The sequence below is a fragment of the Metopolophium dirhodum genome, chromosome 1 (assembly GCF_019925205.1).
Source record: "Metopolophium dirhodum isolate CAU chromosome 1, ASM1992520v1, whole genome shotgun sequence".
Taxonomy (NCBI): domain Eukaryota; kingdom Metazoa; phylum Arthropoda; class Insecta; order Hemiptera; family Aphididae; genus Metopolophium; species Metopolophium dirhodum.
In genome coordinates this window covers 88,818,501-88,841,935 of record NC_083560.1, presented here as the reverse complement: position 1 = coordinate 88,841,935, position 23,435 = coordinate 88,818,501, and the positions used below count along the sequence as shown (strand labels likewise).

The 23,435-nt window shown below is 32.4% G+C and overlaps 2 pseudogenes; one reads left to right on the top strand and one right to left on the bottom strand.

Annotated features, from left to right (window-relative positions):
• Positions 1-479: 479 nt before the first annotated feature.
• Positions 480-16,707, bottom strand: LOC132944267 (uncharacterized; annotated as a pseudogene).
• On the top strand, positions 3,693-4,952 carry LOC132937221 (uncharacterized; annotated as a pseudogene).
• Positions 16,708-23,435: the final 6,728 nt, after the last annotated feature.

The following is a 23,435-nucleotide window of genomic DNA, read 5'->3' as shown; positions in this document are numbered from 1 at the left end:
TAGCCCGTATACGACATAAATAATAATAATAATCAGAAATAATAAACAAGATATAAAGGGAAAAACCTAAAGAATAATAAAATAATTTCATGTCTAAATGAGCGATAAGATAATAGTTCCAAGACATGGACATTATGCGTACCATCTAGGAAGTACTTTACTAACATTTATTAGATTATTATTAGTCATGATGATTAAACTAATCGTGTACAGTTAATGGTGCACGTGGCTCTGCAGTATAAAATTAAGTGTAAGTTATAATGCAGAGCCGCGTGTACCATTTTTGGTACATGTTAAAATAATTAATTTTTTAGTATAAATAATTACATAATAACCATTCAAAGACTAAAAGCATAAACTAAAAATCTTATGTTATGATTATTGTGGTATAGCGTATTGGACAAACATTGTAATAAATTGTATTAATTGCTTGGCAATACAACAGTGTACCATATATGGTACTTATGGCAGTTAACCTGTTAAAATTTGTTGTGATTCATTAACATTATTGAAGGTATTGAATGAAGAGATGATGAACTTGGCGATGATAGTGGAGATGAAAATAACATTGTATTGGCTGAAGGCTGATTATTAATATTGAGTTGAAGAGTTTGGTTGCCAGATTTGTTATGAATATAGTTAATTTCTGCGGAACAAATGAGACTACTTATTTGATGTTGAAGTATTGTTTTTGTGTGTTGATCAAATAATTCCAGTTTACTGGCAATATACTCTCCGAAAACAATATTGTCGCTCTTCACTTTTGGTGCTTACTTTTTATTGGAAATTTCTTTTATTATTTGATACGTTTCTGCTATCCAAGGGTCTTCCTGAACTTTTTTTCTTTTTAATCCTGTGGTTTTTTGGGGTGAAACAAAAACTTTTTCTTTTTGAGGTTGTTTTTCATTTGTGTCACGTTCACTATCATTTTCAATTAGATCTTCCACGATTTCAATAGCTTCACTTGGTTTATTATGTTCTTTGTGTGTGGCGGTCGGCTATAACAATAAATTATAAACATTACGCAAAATTAGTTTTCGATTATTTGATTTTGTTCAACTCAAAAAAGAATAACCCTTGAAATATTAACCAAAAGTTTACTTCATCGTATTAAGCTTAAAATTTTTTTTTTTGTTCTGTAAATTAAAAATCATAAGCCACGTTATTTTTATACGCATTTAAAGATAATATTTTTATGATATCTATAAAAGTTGCAAAAATTTGTGACTTACCGATTTTTTCAATAAATGTCAATCATAAAATATTTGTTAGGTGAAAAGCTTGAAAATGTAATACAAGGTCCTCATAATTTGTTATAATAGTAATTAAAAAATATTGAAAAATCGTAAACGTAACCACGATTTTTTTATAAAAATTTATAGTTCAAATTTTTACAAAATTTATCAAAGTATCGAGAATTCGCAAATAATTTTATAATTAAAAATGTATAAAACACTCACGTTTCTAGATACCTAAGACCCAAGAAGAGTGGTTGAGCGTTGGAAAAAAGTATGAAGATTTATGGAATTTCCCCCATTACATTGGTGCAATTGATGGGAAACGTGTAAAACTACAAGCACCAATTGGTAGTGGAAGTAATTTTTTCAATTACAAATCAACTTTCAGCATTGTATTGATGGCAGTTGTTGATGCCGATTACAATTTTTTGTATGCTGATGTCGGTTGCCAGGCCCGAATTTCGGACGGCGGAGTTCTTTGAAGTACATCGTTTTTTAAACAGCTTGAAGAACAAAAGCTAGAAATTCCACCAGCAGAAAAATTAATTGGACGGGAAAAGGCCGTACCATATGTATTTGTAGCGGATGAGGCATTTCCGTTAAAAGAGAACATACTAAGACCTTACCCCGGCTCTCATGAAAATGGATCGGCCAAAAGAATTTTTAACTACCGTTTGTCTAGAGCCCAACGCGTTGTTGTAAATGTTTTTGGTATTCTATCTGCCGTATTTAGGGTATTTAGAAAAACCTATGCTACTTGAACCAAAGAAGGCCGAACTTGTAGTTATGGCCAGTCACGGCCTGGGAGAAAAATTCAGGCCGGGAAAATTTATTACCCAGGCCACATATCAATGTTTACCTTAAAGCCTATAGGCATAACTATAGTGGTGGTGGGGGGTAGGGGATGGCTGAGCTTATGTTTTACCCCCTCCCCACCAACACTACCAATTTGTTTTATAATTATTTATTTATCTAATTATATTATGTAAGAGGGCATTAAAAAAAATTGACCTTCAATCAGTATCAATATTTTAGTGAGACGAACAGTCTCAATTCAATTTCCTTGAAGCCTAAAGGCCTAGTTACACCTATTTCTATGTATTATCTTTAAACAATTGAACAAAAAGTTAAATTAGCCACTATATGCTTGAATTTTTTATAACTAATTATATTTTATAAACGCTAATTAACAAATCAAAATGAATATTCATTAAATTAAGCTTTTATAATTAATTTTATATTTTAAATCTAAATAATAAGTTATGACATTTTAAAGACATTTTGAAAGAAGCTTACTTTTTTGTGACAATAAATCAATTATTTGATCATTATCAATATTTATCAACATTTCTTTTTCAACTGACATTAACATAAAAGCTTCAGTATTTTCGTTACTAAGTTTACTTCTCAACCTATTTTTTATGAACTTTAAAGTTGAAAATGATCGTTCACAGGCAACTTGGGTAACAGGAAGACACAATAAATACTTATAAGCAACTGTTGATACTTGATAAGCGTTACTGTATAAATTGTATTTTATCAATAACTTGTAACAACACAGTGTACAGTTTCTACAACTATTACACATAACTTGACTTATTTTCTCAGAATCAACTTCCAAATCATCCTCGTCATTTTCAATCTCCCAATTCATTATTTCATTCTCATCTGCAATCGACATTTTTAAAAATTCCTAAAGATTCAGGTTGGGTAAAACGTTGAAAACACATTTGACCTCATCCAAACGTTGGCCATCTATAGGTACAAAAACAAAAATAAATATTATAAAAGTACTTAGGTACTTCTATGTGCTGTATACTGTACTAGGTTAGAATGGTTAGATTATTATATTTTGTTTAGACTCCTAAATAGAAAATAATCTACACACCGCTTACTTGGGCACTTGGCTATAGGTTTACTATTTATTTAGTTAACTGTTTAATTTGGATTAATTAAATTTAGATTAATTTGGATGACTAGATTACAAACTACCAACTAGATTACTTCCTAAATAATAAATATAATAGTTAATTAAAAAACCTGAAGTATCCATTGAAAAAAATGAATTTTATTTTACACATTTCTTACTGACTTCCAATAACTGCTTTTTCTTTTTTTCTTTTTTTCGAGCAGCTCCTCCTTTTCTTTTTACTGGTTTCATTTTAAATAAAAAGGTTATACGGTAGTGATGTCGTACGCGATCTACCCAAATAGGCGATCTACCGGTTATTCCGAATTTCCGAATTTCCAAATTATCTTGATAATTTACGACTATTTATTTATACGTTTATATGACTTCCCTTTTATAGTTCAATTAATACGATAAGATAAAATATACGATAGCCTGACGTCCAGACACATCGCCGTCACCAACTCACCACAATCGCCGTCTCTACTACGCCGAAACTATTACCCGTTTTCTACTCGTTAGACAATAGTAAATAATATTTCATTATGAGTTCAAGAATCGGACATTTTTATCGTAATATTATTTGTGACGAACAAACATGTGCGAATTATTTAAAAAGCAAACAGTTGTTACCTCAAAATGAAGAAAATCATTTAACGTGCAATAAAGTGAGAGAAGGCGTCAGCTGTGGTGGAAATCTTAAAGAAACTACCAGAACAAGTAAAAAGAGAAATTCGGATGGATCATTTAAAAGGACAGTTACATTAAGATGCACCGAAAAAGGGTGTCAAACTTTTCAATCAATACGTAAAGGTAATCAGTTCTTTTCATACACTGATCTCAATGGTAGATGTAACAGCAAATTAACATTAACGGAAATAATGGAATTGGTGTGGTATTGGATATTACCTTAACACTGTTCAAACAACGGTACTCTGTACAGGACGAAGCAACCATACTGTTGTTGATTGGTACAACTTGTGCAGAGATGTCGTAGTCGATTGTTTTTCGAAACGTCAGAAAATGGGTGGGCGAGGTTGTATTGTGGAAATCGATGAATCTCTTTTTCAAGGAAAAAGAAAATATAATCGTGGACGTTTGTTATGTTCTGATCAAAGAACGGGAAATGAAGAAAATGAGGAACCCCTAAACAATGACGAAACTGAAAAATCAGCAGAAGAAACTAATCAACAACATTATGGTTCACGGGTACAAGGACCATGGGTATTTGGTCTATGTTGGCACCACAATGACCTTCTGGAACGCCGATTTTTCATAGTTCAAAAACGTAATAGAGCAACACTTTTGCCAATTATTCAAAGAGAAGTTGAACAGGGAACGATAATTCACAGTGACCAGTGGAAGGCATACGCTACATTAAATGAACACGGGTTTACTCACAAAACAGTAAATCATAGCCTAAATTTCATTGATCCAAGTACAGGAGCACATACTCAGTCAATCGAGGGTCTTTGGCGTATTGTGAAGAAAAGATACGGTATAAAAGTAAACGGAGCTTCATCATTACTCGAAAGGCAGTTAAAAGAATAGTGGTGGCGATCACTTCATCCAGCCATGGATACAATATTTGACGATTTTCTTTCAGATATGAAAACAACATTTTTAGTTTAAGTTATTTTATAAAAACCTAAAATCATAATAATTTATATAATTATGATATTATTATTATTATTATTAAATTAAAATTGTTTTATAAATAGTTAAGTATGTAATTGGTTATGACATTATTATATTTTAAGTAAGATATAAAGAAAATACGGAAATTAAATACTATTTTTAGTGGATTTGGGTAGATCACGCACTACTTGAAAACAAGTTTGGTAGATCGCGTACGACATCACTACCGGTTATAGAAAAAGGATTGTATAATATAATATAACTTTTAAAATGAGTTTCCAACTACAGCGGACTTTATTCACGATGCAGAGCACAAAAGTATCCTATACATTATTAATACACTCCAGGTCTCCAGCTTTCGATCCATCTACCATTATACAAAAATAGTCATGTTACGAAGTAGTTGATGTGTGAATATGTTTCATTTTCATAGAATTATATTATTGTAATAATTATTATCGGTTATCGATATAGTTGGATCGGACTAAAAATAGAGTAGGTGGTATGGGCTATGAATAAAATTACTATTTAGATAGAAATCCCAGACCCGCATTCGTGTGCGTGAGCCGTGAAGTAGGTACCTACAACTCTGACGAAAAATACAAAATAATAATAATAAATAATAATGCTTTTATACATCCCAAAATACCCATATTACATGAGGAATTCTCTATTACGTCTTATTAGTAGGGTTAGGATGTTTATGATTTTGCATATTTTTTTTAGGCTGTCCAATTGCTCCATTCTTATACAGAAATATGTTTCATGATATTTATATTCAAAATATCAAAATTTTATTTTGCATATAATTGCATATTTTACCATTTTTTTAAAAAAAAGTGCATAATTTGTGTTTTTTCTGTTTTTAAGCGCATATTTGACGGTTTTCGATGCAAAATGCTGAAAAACACTCTAATTTTATATTTTACTGAATCTTATATACGTTTGATTATCTGTATTTCACATATTATCATTTATCACTTATTTATTGTTGAGAATTCAATATTATGGTTTTACCTATTCGGAGTAAATAATATAAAGGTACCTACTTAAATAGAATTTTCGATAAGCTTCGTCAATTGTCACAGTCGAAACTTATCTTAAAACTGCGAGTCATTCAAATTTTATCATATATTTTAACAGAACGTTTAAAAATGTTTCCGTCTTGTCTACGACCGATGTAGAGTACGGTATATTGCACGTTTCGTATTTTGTCGTGAACGTATTTGATTTATTAAATCACTCAGTTATGCCTAAAGTTAAAAGCTCTTGTTCTAACCGACTAAGAGGTTTTGTAAAAGAATTTGGAGAGCACGTTTTAACTACCGATGGTTCAATCCTTTATTGCCAATTATGCGAAGTTAAGGTACGAACGTCTCTCCAGCACCACCCATTCAAAAATTTTACAATTTTTTTTTACAGGAAATTAGCATGTAATTAGCATGAATTCGCATGACTATCGCTAAAATTTGCATGACAAAATATACAACTCTATGACAAAAAATGATGTGCGGTGCTGGAGAGACGTCTCACCAGCACCACCCAACGAGAAAAATAAAAAATAATAACAAACTCGATATACCAAAATGTAGCACGTGATTAGCACGAATTTGCACGATATACCTGGAAATTCGCACTTGTCTGGTTCGCGAACAACCCACGTTCGACTATTTCGCGCGTCTTGCCAGCACCGCCCAAAATGGAAATTTTGCGAAAATCAAAAAACTGTTGATGCCAATATTTAGCACGAATTTGCACGATATACCCCGAAATTAGCACGTATCTGGTTCGCGAACAAACCACGTTCGACTATTTCGCGCTTCTCGCCAGGACCGCCCAAAATGGAAATTTTGCTAAAATCAAAAAACTGTTTATGCCAATATTTAGCACGTGATTAGCACGAATTTGCACGATATACCCGGAAATTCGCACGTGTCTGGTTCGCGAACAACCCACGTTCGACTATTTCGCGCGTCTCGCCAGCACTGCCCAAAATGGACATTTTGCGAAAATCAAAAAAATGTTTATGCCAATATTTAGCACGTGATTAGCACGAATTTGCACGATATACCCCGAAATTCACACGTGTCTGGTTCGCGAACAAACCACGTTCGACTATTTCACGCGTCTCTTTTATCATTGAACACTTATTATTTCAAAAAGTATTAATGTTTTTGAAAATATTTTTTACATAGTTTCAAGTTGTTAATAAACCAATGTTTTTATTAAAAAATTATATTTTTAAATATTTTTATCCTTATAATTTTTAAGGTTTTTACTTTTTTGAATGATAACATAGAGATTTCATTACATATTCCAAAGCAGAATATTTTTCTAAGTATTTTCTTTTTTTTTTACGGACAAAAGTCCAATTCACAATATATTTGTATAAATAACAATAAGATAATATAATTTAAAATAATAAAATATAATATAATAATAGATGAAACGATTAATATATAGAATTATAGGAATAATAATAAAAATAATAATAATAATAATAATAATAATAAAATACATTTAATGTTTATTAAAATAATTTACTATTTTCCGAAGACATTAAAATATTTATGGGGTCGTATGACGTATACTTTTTAGATGAATGAGGAATATAAAATAAATGATTATTGCGAGTGTAGTGGTTTTTGACTTTGAAATTTAATTGACTTAATAAAAATGAATCATCAATCTTGTTATTTAGCAAATTGGTGAGAAAGGTGTTGTATGATAAGTGTCTACGTACATTTAAAGGTTCTAAGTTGAATAATTTTATAATATTTTCGTAACCAGAGTGAGGAGTTCTTTGAATATTACATTTATGACCTATAAATCTGAGGGCTTTATTTTGAACTTTTTCAAGTTGATCATTATGTCCTACATTGTTGTGGTCCCAAATTAATGGAGCTTATTCTAATATAGAGCGAACTAGTGAGGTATAAAGACATTTTAAAGTAACTGGATCACGAAAATCGGAATAGTTTCTTTTCATCATACCAAATACAGCTAAAGCTTTATTTTTAATCGCTGATACATGAGCATTGAATAATAGCTTGGAATCAAATAAAATCCCTAAATCTTTAAACAATGACGAACGATGTAAGTTAATGTCACATATAAGGTAATTAAAATGCAAGGGATTGTGCTTTTTGGAGTGAGTAACAATTTGGCATTTATCAATATTTAATGAAAGACTATTTGATTTATACTTTTTTTTGATTCATAAAAATTGAATTTAGAACGAGTATTTTATGAGTTAAAAGTATAGACAAGCGGAGTAGTGGACAAACATTTTGTGGGGTAACCCCGCGACCACTTCACTCCACCATCGGCACCATCTAAACTTTTTTATTTATTAAATTTTCACTTTCCATTATTTTTTAGTTTTATTTCTAGAAATGTCAATAAAATTTTATTTGTTGGTTAAAAAAGCTTGAAAATGTAAAAGAAGGCTCCTAGTATATTGTTTCAAAGGTAGAAGTAAAATATTAAAAATATTTAGTAGTTCAAAAATCACGAAAGTTAGCAAATTATTTTGAGTTGAGAATTCGTAAAAATGTTGCTTTGGAATATGTAATTAAATCTCTATGTTGTCATTCAAAAAAGTAAAAACCTTAAAAATTATACGGATAAAAAATATTTAAAAGTATAATTTTTTAATAAAAACATTGGTTTATTAACAACTTGAAACTATGTAAAAAAATATTTTCAAAAACATTAATACTTTTTGAAATAATAAGTGTTCAATGATAAAAGAATCACCCGGTATAATATATTATACTATTACATAAAACAAATATAGATTTCTATTGCCTTTTAAACTCAATTAATTATTATTTTTTTATTTTTTTATTTTTATTTTTAAGTCAAAAAAATGAGATGTCAAAATTCCTACACAGTAAAAAAAAGGTGAGTACTGGATAGTACCTATGTTAGCTTTTATAATTATAATTTAATATTTCTTTGTGAAAATACATTAAGTGCCTACCTATGCGATTTATATTAGATTTTATAACCAACATTGAACATATAATTATTTAATTATCAATGTGTAGGTATTATAATTATGTGATTTTTTTCTTGTGTGGGAACTTACATTCGCCAAAAAATCCGTATGCCACGCTATGCATATAGTGCACTGAATTTCGACATAACAATTTTTAGATTTACGGGGCTTCTGGCGAGACGCACAAAATAGTCGAACGTGGGTTGTTCGCGAACCAGACACGTGCGAATTTCGGGGTATATCGTGCAAATTCGTGCTAATCACGTGCTACATTTTGGTATATCGAGTTTGTTATTATTTTTTATTTTTCTCGTTGGGTGGTGCTGGTGAGACGTCTCTCCAGCACCGCACATCATTTTTTGTCATAGAGTTGTATATTTTGTCATGCAAATTTTAGCGATGGTCATGCAAATTCATGCTAATTACATGCTAATTTCCTGTAAAAAAAAATTGTAAAATTTTTGAATGGGTGGTGCTGGAGAGACGTTCGTAGTTAAGGTCGGTAGTGAACGTCGATTTACTGTTGAACAGCATATGAACACCGCTAAACATATTCGATTGAGTAAATTGTAAATGTAGTAAATTTAAAACGATTCTAGAGAAAAACAGTGGATTCAAAACAGTATGTCAAATTTTGAAAGTACTTAATGGAGAACTTGAAATCATTGAAGGGATCGGAGGATTTCGTTTTTTTAAGTTTTCACCAATTACGTCTGTTGAAGTGGAGAGGAGCTTTTCCAGGTGACTATTATTATTTAAATTAAATTATTATATAAATTATAATTAAATAATAATAAATCTAAATTAAATTATAATAATTTAAATAAATACAATTTTTTACATAGAGATTTTTTGTTCAATAGATTCAAAAACGTATTAGCACCAAACAGACGAAAATTTACAGCGGAACATTTAAAACAAACTTTAATTATTCAATGCAACTCTTTTTAAATATTTTATATAAATTATTTAATTTTTTTCAGTTTTTTTCAATTTGTCTAATAATAAATGTTTATTGTAATTTTTGTCCAAAAATTTCTTTATTTTTAATGCGTATTTTTCAAATTGTTCATGCATATTTAGTTGATTTTTAGTGCCTAAGTGCATGCATATTCATACATTTTTTAGTGCATAAATATCCTAACCCTACTCATTAGTAATTTTATTTATTTATTTTATTTTACAATACGGGACGAACCCTTTAATACATGAATATAAAAGTATAATAATAATAGTTTTAATAGTTTATGGAAACGTGGCTCAATATAAGAGAGAGAATGAAGGGTCAGTGTTGGCAATGCGCATAAGACAGATGATTGGTGAGTTAAGATAGTAGTTTGAGGAAGAGAAAGGTATATGAAATGGAACAGATGATCGTGTACGGCGAGAGGGGACATTAAATGAGACATGAGATAGTAATTCAGGACTGTCAATTTTAGATGAAAGGCGATTGGATAGAAATGTCAGGTTAGCTGAATGACGACGATCGGTGAGGCTTTCTAAGGAAAAGAGGTGTTGGATTGGTGTGTAATCGTGGGGTGGACAGACTATCTTTAGTTTGTATGCAGCTTGACGGAGGAATTTTCTTTGAACCCTTTCTATCATGCTACGTGCGGAAGCGGTGGACGGGTCCCAGAGGACGGAACCATATTTAAGGATGGGACGGACTAGGGAGCAGAAAAGAGTTTTTAAAGGGGAGAGCAAGTGGAAATCAGAAGAGACACGGTTTATGAAACCAAGCAGTTTAAGAGCCTTACAACATATTATCTGAATATGCATATTAGGGCACAAGTTCCGTGTGAGAGTAAATCCTAAATCCTTTACATAATTATTACAGGTTTTTAAGGCGGTATTGTTTACGGTGTAAATATGCTCGATTACAGCATTAATACGACTAAAAGTCATAACTGAACATTTAGCTATATTAAGAGCTAGCCCCAAAGATTCACCCCACGCAACTAATCGTTGAAGGTCATTTTGAAGAAGGTGACAGTCAGAGATGGATTTTATACGGAAAAAGATTTTCATATCATCAGCAAAGATAAGGAGTTTGGCATGCTGGAGGACGGAGACCGCTGAGTTTACGAATAGGGCAAACAGGAGAGGAGAAAGAACAGCACCTTGTGGTACACCTGAGGAGGGGGTAAAGCGGTCCGAAGAGGTGGAATCAACAGTTACCCATTGGATCCTATTTGAAATGTATGAGCGAAACCAGGGAAGTAATGGTTCGCCGATTCCTATGGAGTCTAGAGTCGACATAAGATGATTGTGATCAACACGGTCGAAAGCCTTGGAGAAATCTGTGTAGATTACATCTACTTGGCAATTATCGCGAAAAGAATCATATATATATATATATGAATGTAGACTAAGGTTACAAGTAAGAGTTGATCTTCCAGGACGGAAGACCATGCTGCTCATCAATTAGGATATGGTTCAAGGGAGAACGAATCGAATTAAGAACAAGCGTTTCAAATATTTTGGATAAATGTGGGAGGATAGTTATGGGACGATAGTTTGAAACATCAGTTGAATCACCAGACTTAAGTATGGGTCTAATAGAGCCAAGTTTAAGTGCAGACGGAAAAATACCCGAGTCGATAGCCTAAACAATAACCATAATGGTTCTGCAAGAACAGATCGAAGTTTGTACAAGAAATCACCCTGGATACCATCAGGACCAACAGATTTAACATTGCGAAGGGAACATAAGCATTTGTAGACGTCACTGATCGAAAAATAGGAATTTGACGGGAGCGGAAAGAGGCAGATAGGATGAGGTGTTTGGGACGGAGTCGGTGAAGGCTGGGTGAACACAGAGGAGAAGTAAGTAGCAAAAAGGTTAGCAGTGTCGGGAAGAGATGTACATTGCTTACCATGTAGTGAAACACATGAAGGTATAGATCGAGAAGAGCGGTTTTTTCTGATAAAACTCCAAAAATATTGAGGGTTGTGTAATAGGGATGATTCGGTACGAGAGACAAAATTGCGGTAGCATTGTTTGGAGATGAATTTAAATTTAGCGCGGAGAAGTGAAAAATGCTTGTAATCTGATAATAGCTGGGATGACTTAAACTTGGCATGAGCGCGAGACTTAGCAAACACAAGTTCTTTGAGCTCCTTAGTGTACCAAGAGGGGAAAGTTGAGGGACGAAAAGAGATTTTCGGAACAAAAGTTAAAATTGAATAATGGAGAGCATCAAGGAAGACAGACGTGGAATCATCAGGGGAGTATGACAGAAAGGTACTTTTCCAATTGAAATAGTTAATGAAATTGGTGATCTGCATGTAATTAGCCTTACTAAAGTTATAAAATGATTTGAGGGAAGCAGGTAGAGGAGCATGAATGGGGAGATTTATAGAGAGTAAGAGAGGTGGATGGTACGTGTCAGCAGGCATGACAGGGTCAAGAGCATGTTTAACAGTTATGGAGTTTAGGTTAGAGAATATGAGATCGAGAAGAGATTGGTGAGAATTTAGTATGTAGTTATGTTGGAAGAATCCATGAATGGTGAGTCTTTCAGGAATGGCAGTATATTCAGAGATTGTTTGCGATTGGAAACATAGGCCATGTGCATCATTTGACCATGAAATGAATGGAAGATTATAATCACCAGTGAGGATAAAACAATGGTTTGGGTAGTTTTGAACAATAAAATAAATTGTGTTTAGATGAGTGGTATAAAGCTCAATGGGTGACGAGGGTGGTATATATACACTGCTAATTATAATATTCAAGGAGTTAAGAGAGAAGCGGACAAATATTTGCTCAACATTATTATAAGGTACAATAAGGGGGGAAGAATTAATGTCTTTACGAACAGCTACTAACACACCACCACCGCGATTAAAGGAGCTGGTTTGTGGAGACCTGTCGCATCTATATATATTGTAATTATCGAGACCAAGCTCAGAAGAGTAAAAACTGTTAGTGAGCCAAGTCTCCGTAAGAACAATAAAGAAATAGTTAAAACATAAAGTATTACAATTAAAATTTACAAGTTTAGTACGAAGGCCGCGACAATTCTGGTAGAATCCATTGATGTTGTATGTAATGGGGGTGTTGGCGATGTTTATTGTTGAGGATGATGTTGAACTCGGATGTCATTTTTGAACGGGAAATTACGCACGGAGAACCGTTTTTGAACGTGATGGTTAGGTTGTTTTCGCCTGCAGCAACTCGACGGTCTAACTCAAGGTGACAGGTACGAAGTTGTTGACGTTCAAGTGAAGTTTTGTCACGTACAATGCTAGTAAGTGGTAGAAGAGACAAATTATGGATTTTAGCTTGATGATAGGACGTCAGAACAGCAGAAGCAGCTTCACAGGAGCCAAAAATAACTTTTAGAGGTCGAGTTGAAGATAGGGTTGGTTTACCAAGTCGAAACGATTTGAAATCAGAGTTTAAATCAGTAGAGAGTTTTTTTTTTTTTTTCTCATAAGTTTGAGTCTGTTGACTTGGGTTAATTGACCGTTAAGTCAGATTTCTCTTTAGAAACATTCCAATAGTCTTGTCTCTGGGGGTGGGCATTTTGGATATTAGACCTCCAAAGAGTGTTTTCATATCAAGGGGGACGGAATTGTTATTATCAATCATATTCCTAAAAACTCCTAAGGGGGACGAAGGGTCAATCTTTACATCTTCGTCTGAATTCTCTCCATCCATTTCCGATATAGCCTTGGCAGTGTTTGCCTCTGCTTGGTTTCCAAATACAAGTTGCGGTTTAGAATACTTCCTGAATGCAAATGCGGCAAATATTGCAAGGTTCATGGTTATAGCCAACCCGTTGTCATTAACGATTTTTGCATTGAATGACCTTTCACTACCCAGGAGAGCACAGAAGAAGTGAATCCAGTTGTGGAGGTTCTCATTCCCCGTAGAGGAGTAAGGGGATCTTTTTGAGAGACGAAGCTCTCGCATATATGGGAAATATGAGTCTTCCTGATTAAACTCCTCCCCAGGCCTTCCAAGCGCAATGACCTCATCCCGAATCCTGGCACTGAATATAAACTTAAAAATCTCCCCTATAGGTAAGCTGGAATCTTGTGACAGATGCCGTATTTCACTGATGGTGGAACAATCTTTGAACCTAGAATTGAGTGTACAAACACGAAGCTTGGCCGCAGAGGAGTCAGGGAATTTCGTCCAAAACATGTCACATGCAGCAATCAATGTCCTAAAGTCAGAGTTATTATACCATGACTTACACCTGGCCATCTCAGTGGGTGTTAGGTCAGATTGTAAGTTATAGGGCTCGTTTCTCAGTACTTGGTTCATCTTCCCCAACACCGTTGCTTTGTAATCTCCCTGTAGGATTTCTGATGCCAATCCGTATCGATATCCTGCCAACAGCATTGCAAACAGCCTCATCTTACCGGTATCATCTATAGTATCCCCTTCTGCGGCAGCCCAGGGTGTGGTTCCGTCTACTATATTCAGAACACTGAGGGGTGTTACGTTGTTTCCCATTGAGCAGATCTCCCTTCCATAAGATTTCCAGACGCCAGTGGAGGTAACCATGTAGTTAGTTTGGATATAGTCAGTCATGAATATTATTGCCACGCTTGGATTTACGGAATAATTTAACGCATGTCCGAGAGTCTTGTTCCACCTGGTGACTTCCCCTAACCGGATGGGAACTGTCAATTGTGGCTTACTTCCTGGATTGTTTGCAAACCATGAGGATGGATACTCCGCGACACCTCCAGACGATTCACCTGGTAATTGAACGACGTTTGATTGGAAATCATCGGAGATTATATTTACGTTAAAGGAATTCATTTTTATAGATCATCCAGTGCGTGTTATTCTTATTGAAACTTTAATGAGTCTGTAATAACTAATAACCACTAATAACTTATAATATTACAATTTACTTTACGGGAATACGGGCTACGGGTGTTCGAATCGGGATTTTTATACTGTAGTATAGTAGTTTACAAATATTAATAATATATTTTTTTAGTATGAAGAAATTACCTAATTAATTTAAAAAATAATGTGGTACGGCCGTCAGGCCAATGACAAATCTCAATAGACGCCAGGCCGTCCCTGGTTATGGCGTGTGTATACCTTCACAATTTTCTTAGAAAAGAAAAAGCATCGAGATATTTATTCACCAACCGACTTAATTGACCACGAAATAGAAGGACAGCTTGTCCGTGGAACGTGGAGAGAAGACATACAGAGTAATAGTGCATTCACTCCTATGGAAAGGGTTGGAAGAAAATCGAAATGAATTTGCCGAATATTTTTCGAGCGTTGGTGCTGTGCCATGGCAATCACAATTAGCATAGTAATCAGCAATAGTTGGAATTTAGTACATACATAGAATTTACTCGTAATATTAATATTAGTGCCTAGTGGTTAGTGGTAAGTAACTAGTAAAAGTAAAACAGCAATTGATTGTGATTATAATCGCATGAAATATTTATCAATAAAGAAATAAAGATTTTTTTTCGTTTAATTGATCATATTTTATTAAATCTATAAAAAGAAAAGTATAAAAATAGTTATTATTATTTGGGTCGCTGTAAATTGGGGCCCATTTTTAATTTTTTATGTAAATTGCGGCCCGGGCATATTTTGTACATACGTAAACTGCGGCCTGTGTATATTTTATACATACGTAAATTGCGGCCAGGGTATAATTTGTATTATCTACCCAAATATTTTTTATTTATAAGTAATAATTACGTCTAAGCCTTTTTTTGCAAAATCAATATTTTCCTTCTCATATTTCAGACTTAGGACTGTCAATATAATTGTATCAATATTGGTATGATTAAAAATATTGGTTTTGCTGTTTTTTGTTTTTACTTAAAAAATATATTAGCAATTAGTAATAATGTGTCCGTAAAAATGTGTATGATGGTTAAAAAATGTACAGCCGACCGGAAATCGGAATATCCCAGGCCACAATTTACGTACATTTCAAATATACCCGGGCCGCAATTTACGTACGTTTCAAATATACCCCGGACGCAATTTACGCATGTTTTAAAAGTACATGGGCCGCAATTTACGTAGTAAATTTACGTACTAAGGCCTTTTTTGGGGGCGCAATTTACCGACTCCGTATTATTTAGACATGTTATAAAAGAAGACGTATTTCGGGATTTTTCTTGGTAATCGTTATCTTGCCGACTACAAAAAAAAACGTGTATCAATCAACAATAAGATCCCTAGTAATCCGGGTCTATTATTCTTCGTACCAAGAAAAAGGTAAATAATTGTTTTCTGTTTAAAAAACGTATACCCAAATGAATATAAATATAATCAAGATGCTAATGTTATGTATTCAATAAAACCTATCCATATTTTTAAGTACTTAGAAGTTAGAACCAGAGCAAATTTAAACACTAAATTGCTCATTACGTTTGAATTTCTTATAATGGTAAACAGTATTATTATTTTTATATTTAAACCTTGCTCAGGAGTAGTTATAAATACATATTTTAAAATACAGTTATTCAGCTATTATGAAGCTATTTAAAATATAATGTATAAATATCAAAATTATTAATCTTTTTATTCCTTACAAACAAGGACCAATCAAGTATAAATAAAAAAAATTACTCACATCAATAGTATCTTTGATAATCCGAGGTTTAAATTTATCATTCAAGAACTTCATTTCCTCAAACGCAAACCATTTTGAATGATAAATCTCATCTGTTCCAGCTCCTGAACGTCCACTGCTGGCTTCCCGTTGCCTTTCTCTTAGGAAAGAAGCTAAAAGGCTGTCCATCTTTTTCCTTACTTCATTCACATCTAGCTCAAGTTCTTTACTTATTTCCGTCCAAAAATCTATTTTTTTCTTGCCCATTTTATACTGAGGATCAGTAGGATCCCAAAGGATCGGTCTTAATTTATATAAGTATATTAATTGTAAGCATACTTCGTCAGTCCACTCCATAATAACGAGGCAGTAAAATAATTAAAACCACAACAAATGAAATCAAAAAACAAAATTGAAAATACACACTTTTAAAAAACCGTTCGGACGGAAGTGACGAATACGCGATTCGGGCCGAATGTCGTTTAAACTGAACGGAGAGTTTCTTTGATCGTACCGCTCTTGGGGCGAACGCTTCCGAAAGCGAACGAATGCATTCGTTCGCGTTCGGCCCCAACGTTTACATTGGATCGTTCGGTAGCATTCGCTTGCGTTCGTTCGTGTTCGGGCTCAAATGTAAACGCACCACCACCCGAGCGATCGCATACGAAAGCGTTTGAAGGCATTCGTTCGGCTTCACGTGTACGTCCACACTAAAAATAGAATCCACAAATGTTTGGACCGAATCTGCATTCGTTCGCACACGTTCGCGTTCGTTCTCCAGTGTGGACGCACCTTAAAAGATATTACATTTTACAAACCAATTCAGTAAGTACTATAAACTTAAGTTGTGCCCCTAAATGTATTTTATAAGTCCCATTTGGCAAGGTTCACGCAGATCGGCCCACTGAAGGTTTTTGCAGCATAGGTCATAATCATACTTCTCAATTGCAAAGACCAGAAGCTATAAGTAATAAATTCGATATTGTTCGACCTCAAGGTATATCGATGATAACCGTTGTACCTACTCACTACAAGTACTTATTATAAGTAATTGGACCATTACTGTCACTCATCATATGACGCAAAATACCCCTACGAATACGAACAGGGCTTGAAACCGGTCATTTCCCGTAATTTTATTTTTATCAGATACCTTGCATCTGGAGATTCAATGGTTTCCATTATTTATCCCTTTCGTATTGGAAAGTCTACTATTTCCAAATTGTTATTTGAATGTTGTATAGCTTTATGGGAACTATTAACCAGCAAAGTATATTTAATATAATATTTAGTATAATTTTTGTATTGTATACTACTCAGCCGTATCTATATTAAAATATTTGTTTGTAGTTATCGGCCCTACCAGATACTAATAAATGGAAAGATCTGGCCAATGAGTTTTACAATAAGTGGCAAATGCCAAATTGCTGTGGAAGTATTGATGGAAAACATATAGTACACCAATTATGAAATATAATGTTTATAAATTATTATGCTAAATGTATAAGGATATACATTTCATATTTATATTATAATACAAACTTTAAATAATGTTTAGATAATGTTATGGCCTTAATTATTATAATATAATAAATAATGTGGTGTGGCAAAAGCATGAAAGGAAAGGGGATTTTATAATAGGGAGAACAGATGACCTGCCGCAAGACATGTATTTGTTTAATGTAATCTGTATCGTCCGAAAACGCATATTCTGTGTTTTTCTTTTTAAAGTAACAAAAAATAAATAAATAACATCTCGGCCCACGGGAAGCGGCGGACCACATTACTCGTGAACGCCATCGCAGGGTTGCCAGATGTAGTTGTGCAAAGCATCTTTTAGTAATTTATATATAAAAAGTTTAATAATAATCGCCAGTTTCGTGAAGCTTGAAAAAAGGGGAAAAGAGAAATAAAAAGGGACCCGCGTCTTGCGACGCCTTGTAATCGTGCTTTACAAGGGGGGGGGGGGGGCAAGGGAAATTGTATACGTTACGATGCCGTGATGACCGAATCTTTGAGCTGTTGTAATTGTTGGTGATGGATTACCTTGCCCGCTGAGGTTAGGTTAGGTTAGGCTAGGGCCCATCAGTGTTCCTTAGCCCATCATGGCTGTGGTAGACAATGAGTTGAAAAATAGTGAAAATGGACGACGAGTGTTGACTACGGGGCTGTAATGCAGGATTCCGTGCTGACGTAATATACCTAGTCAATATATATCCCTAATATAATATATGATTATAAATATTAAATACACCGTGTTACTGGTGGTACGTAAACTAAGGTACAATAAGATTAATTGTTGATACCGAATAATTTCGTTGAATTGAAGTAGCCTAGCAAGATTTTGGAAATTCACAAAACTATAACACATTCACGCACGCATAGGAAAATGTCAAATTGCAGTATGATCAAAATTGGCACAACGCGTTTTAAGCATCTAATTTAACCAATAAGCCAGACAAAATTAGGAGGCTTTGGGTTGATGGATTGTATTTTTGAAAACATTTGAATTTGTCATCTAGTCTTAGGTTTCGATTGAAGCAGTTTTAGATATTCAAATTAATTATTAAAATATTGATACTAAAAAGAACCATACATTTCATTTATTTTAAGACTTAAGTACGTGTTCAGTTTTTTAATATCAAAAATCGCCTCGATTGAAACCTAGAAGACTAGAATACAAATTCAAATCTGTTTTCCAAATTAAAATCCATTAAACACAAGCTTTACACTTTTGTCTGGCATTTTGGTTGTTTTACATACCTATTTTTCTCGACCTGCTTCAGCCCCCTTAATGATACAGTTATGGAAAGATTATTAGCATCAATTGAATCCATGCACTACCGGAGTTCATCTTTCTGAGTTATTTTTAAATGTTTTTAATTATCATAATCTTGATTGGAAATCAAATTTAGTGGGTCAGTCATATGATGGGGCTGCAAACATGAGTGGACAGTACAATGGGCTTCAAGCTAATATACTTGAACAAAATCCTCAAGCCCTATTTACTTGGTATTATGCTCATAATACTTGTTCAAATGCAGTGGATCTATTTGGATGTTAAAAAAAAATATTTACTTTTATCACTGGAAGTGAAGCACGATCAGATTTTTTAGAGAAAAACAATTAGAACTCTATCCAAAACAACAAATAATATCAATGAAACGTGTAAATACGCCTTTAATACCGTACTTGATGTTTACGATGCAGTTTTTCAAACTATAGAAGAAGTAAGAAATAGAGACGGAGGATCCGATTTCAAGCTTGGTGCTGATTGTAACGGACTGCTTAGCTACTTGACTACTTATAGATTTTTAATGTAAGCTCTTAGTTTTAAAAAAAACATTTGAAATACTTGAACTATTAACCCCCATACATTACAAACTCGTGATACAGATATTTTAGCAGCAATGTATTTAGTTAATAGTGCTTAAGAATCTACTGAAAAGTCCACTAATAAGTGGCACTGAGAACATTTGAAAATATTTTGATATTAGCTAAAAAATTTGATGATAAATATGAGAATGAAGAATTTGAGACATTACGGACAACAAGAAAACGTAAAGTTAGAAAAAAGGCTCGGGAATTATGTAGTGATGAAGTTGAACAAAATCCTATTCAAAAGTTTAAGGAAGATACCTATTTTATAGCATTGGATATTATTAAAACACAAATTAGTCAAAGATTTACAGATAAAACTATTGAAATAATGAAAGATTTTGCTTTATTATCAACCAAACGTATAAAAGAATTAAAGAAAAAAAGAAGCTTTAAAACTGAAGACAGTGAAAATATCGATGGTTAAGCGCACACATGTGTTATGTAAAAATGTATGCATTTTTCAAGAATGGCATTCAAAGATTTAGAAGGATGTAAAGAGAAATAATTTTAACAATTTCTTGTCAAATACATTATATTTAAAATCGTTAACTTCCTGAGAATAATAATATAACAAAATAAAATCATTAATTATAATAACCAACTTAGAATAATTGATTTCAATTAATTAAGCCATCACATACCACAAATGGCAGGGTAATTAAAGTATTTATCACATTTGTTACTACATAATAACTTATTAAACAATTACAATTCATGGTAATATTAACATAGTCAAGTCTTTTGAAAGTAAGGAACTTAAGTCTTTAAGTTATAAGTTATTAATTTATAACAATGTATTGTTACTAGATACTAAATAAAAAAAAATGTCTTCCCTTAGTTTAAATTTAACTTAAGTATTTACCTAATACTTAACTAAATATTAAAATTAATTAAAATAAAATTGAATGTCAGTAATAATTGCACTTTTAAATTAATGTAATTTTCAATCACACTTTTACTCATCATCATAATCATCATCAGATACCCTATTTGAAATATTTTTTTTTGCTGTAGGAATTTCTTCAAAGAAGTGTGTATACTCTTCTGGTATAACTTTTTTGTCAAGTAATGACATCAAATCTTTCTTTTTTTCTGCACTTATTAATAGTTTTTTCTCATAAAGCTGTTTTGGGACTATAGTCGACCAATCTAATGTGTCTTTATGTTGAAGTCTTGTTTTTTTATCTAGAGTTATATCTATTTCCAAAAATGGTGAATCGTCAAGATTATATTTGAATTGAATAATTTGAGGTTTAGATTTCTCCACTCTGATCCATTTAATTTTTATCCAATTGACCTTTTGGCTTGTAATAGTGGTTGATACATTTTTAACAGTTCTTCCAACCAAATCTTTTAAGTCATAAAAATCATTATAGCTCATAACATTTACCTGATATGGCCTTGGGTTTAGTCTTGCAGTTAAGATTAAAAGTGCCCATTCACGAGTTGTATAAATATTTTTGTGTTTACTTTTTCTCTCTATAGTGGCATGCATTGAGTCACATTCTAAATACGAGTGCCCTGATTCCATAAATTTTAGGTCTATGATGTCCAAATTTGTTTTCTTGTTTACTGCAAAAAGCAATGCGGTACATACGAATTGATTACGATTTTGCCCTCCACAAGTATCACTAAATCCTGTTAAATGAGTTACTGAGTCTGGTAAATCAAATATGTATTTTAGTAAACAACTTCCAATTTCGTTACTACCTTTTTTACCATTAGTTTCATCCCATACAAAACAAAATCCATCATTTTTGCTTGCACCCATAATGGTAAAGTTGTACACATTTAATTTACGTTTGTAATAAATTTGACTATCACTTGCAAAAGGAATACTCAATATTGCTTGTAGATCAAAAGTTACTGATCTGAAATGAAGGCCTTCATTTTCAATTGCTTTTTTTTTGTCCTCAGATTTCATATTCATTGCTTGATTTTCTCTTAACTTATGCATTTCCCACTCTTCTTGTAATGTACTTTTATTTGCTGCCATTTGGTATGAATTACATTTTGAACATTGATCCTTCTTTGGCATAAAAAATGAAAGACTTGGGTCGTAATCATGAAAAACACTGCGATATACAAAGTCAGAAACTGGAACAGTATTATTTTTTTTACAGTATTCATCACGATACAAACGGTACATTAAAGACAGATTTAAATCAGGTGCTAAATATTGCTTTTTAGTGTCTTTTCGGCAATAATGGGATTCTACTCTGGGAAATGAGTCAATATGTGTTTTAACATGGTTTTTTTTATCATCTGAAGTAGAATTATACCTTTTTAAACTTATCTCAGATCTACCATCATAGCCAACATAAACACCTGTTTTACTAACTTTTTTCATACAAATTTCAACTACCCTGTGACTTATTGAAAACGTTGCACAAAAAAACTTCAAACACACTCTAGTCTTTTCTCCAGAAGAATTAAATAGGAAAAATTCTCTAGACGTTTATCGTTTTTCATTCGATAACATTTGTCTTCTGTTAACTGGTTTATTTATAATCAATGAGCTGAGCAGCAATTTCTGATGTTTGTCATCTCCCATGTTCCAGTATTCTTTACAAAGAATAAAACGTTGTTCCTCTGATAATTTATCATTGCATTTAAACCTAAAATTCAAATATTTTTATTAATAATGTAATACTTTAGATTTAAAATACTAATTATGTCAATCAATTTATTTACCTGCATTTTGAGCAATCAACAAGTCTTGGAAGTTTTTCTGAGATTTCTTTACCACTTCTATTGGTATATTTTAAACCTTTCAATCTAAGATTTTTTAATACTGTTCTTTTCCAATTACTTTTATTAAGTTTTTTTGATCTTTTTTGCACAGTTGATTCTATTTCATTAATTCCAGACTCTAGTAGACTTTCAACTTCATCAACATGTTCTACAATACCTATATTAATATACTAATTATTAAACAATATTTTAATTTTATCATAATATTTAATTATATTACAATTTGACATGATGTTTTAGTATTAAAACTTATAATTTATAAAATACCTTCATTATTATTTGAGTTTAATGTTTGATTGTTTGAAAGTTCTACATAATTTAAGGATGTTACTGAACTATCATTTGAAAAATTATCTGTAAATATTAATTTATATTATAATAAATCTAATATGTATTTAAACTAACAAGAAACTTTATTAATATAATATTTTATTAATCAATTTAATTGTATACTAACTATTAGTTTGATATATTTTATAAATAATATTGATTGATTTAAATATCTAATATTGATTCATTGTTAATGACTAAAAGAGGTTATTCATATTATAATACAATTTTAAATTACCTTTTTCGAATAAATTATTTGGCATATTCACATCTTTATCACAAGAAGAATCTGTAATTGCCATTGATGTTGGTACATAATAGTCACTTGAGCCCGAGTCATCATAATTAACACTACCATCGTCAGAACCAAAATCAAAACAGTGTGGTGGAGACTTATTTTGAATATCTGTTTTAATTTAAGATAATTTAGTAACAATTTTTATTAAGAGCACTATTATTCATACTTGTATTTGGTGTAAGTGTTTGATTTTTGTTATTTTCTTTACACATCTGCAGTAATTTTCTAGTTCTTGAAGTCATTGTATTTAATATAGTTTAACTTTAAATATAACTATTTAATTATGTACTATAATTAATTTAACATTTTACTTCAACAGCAC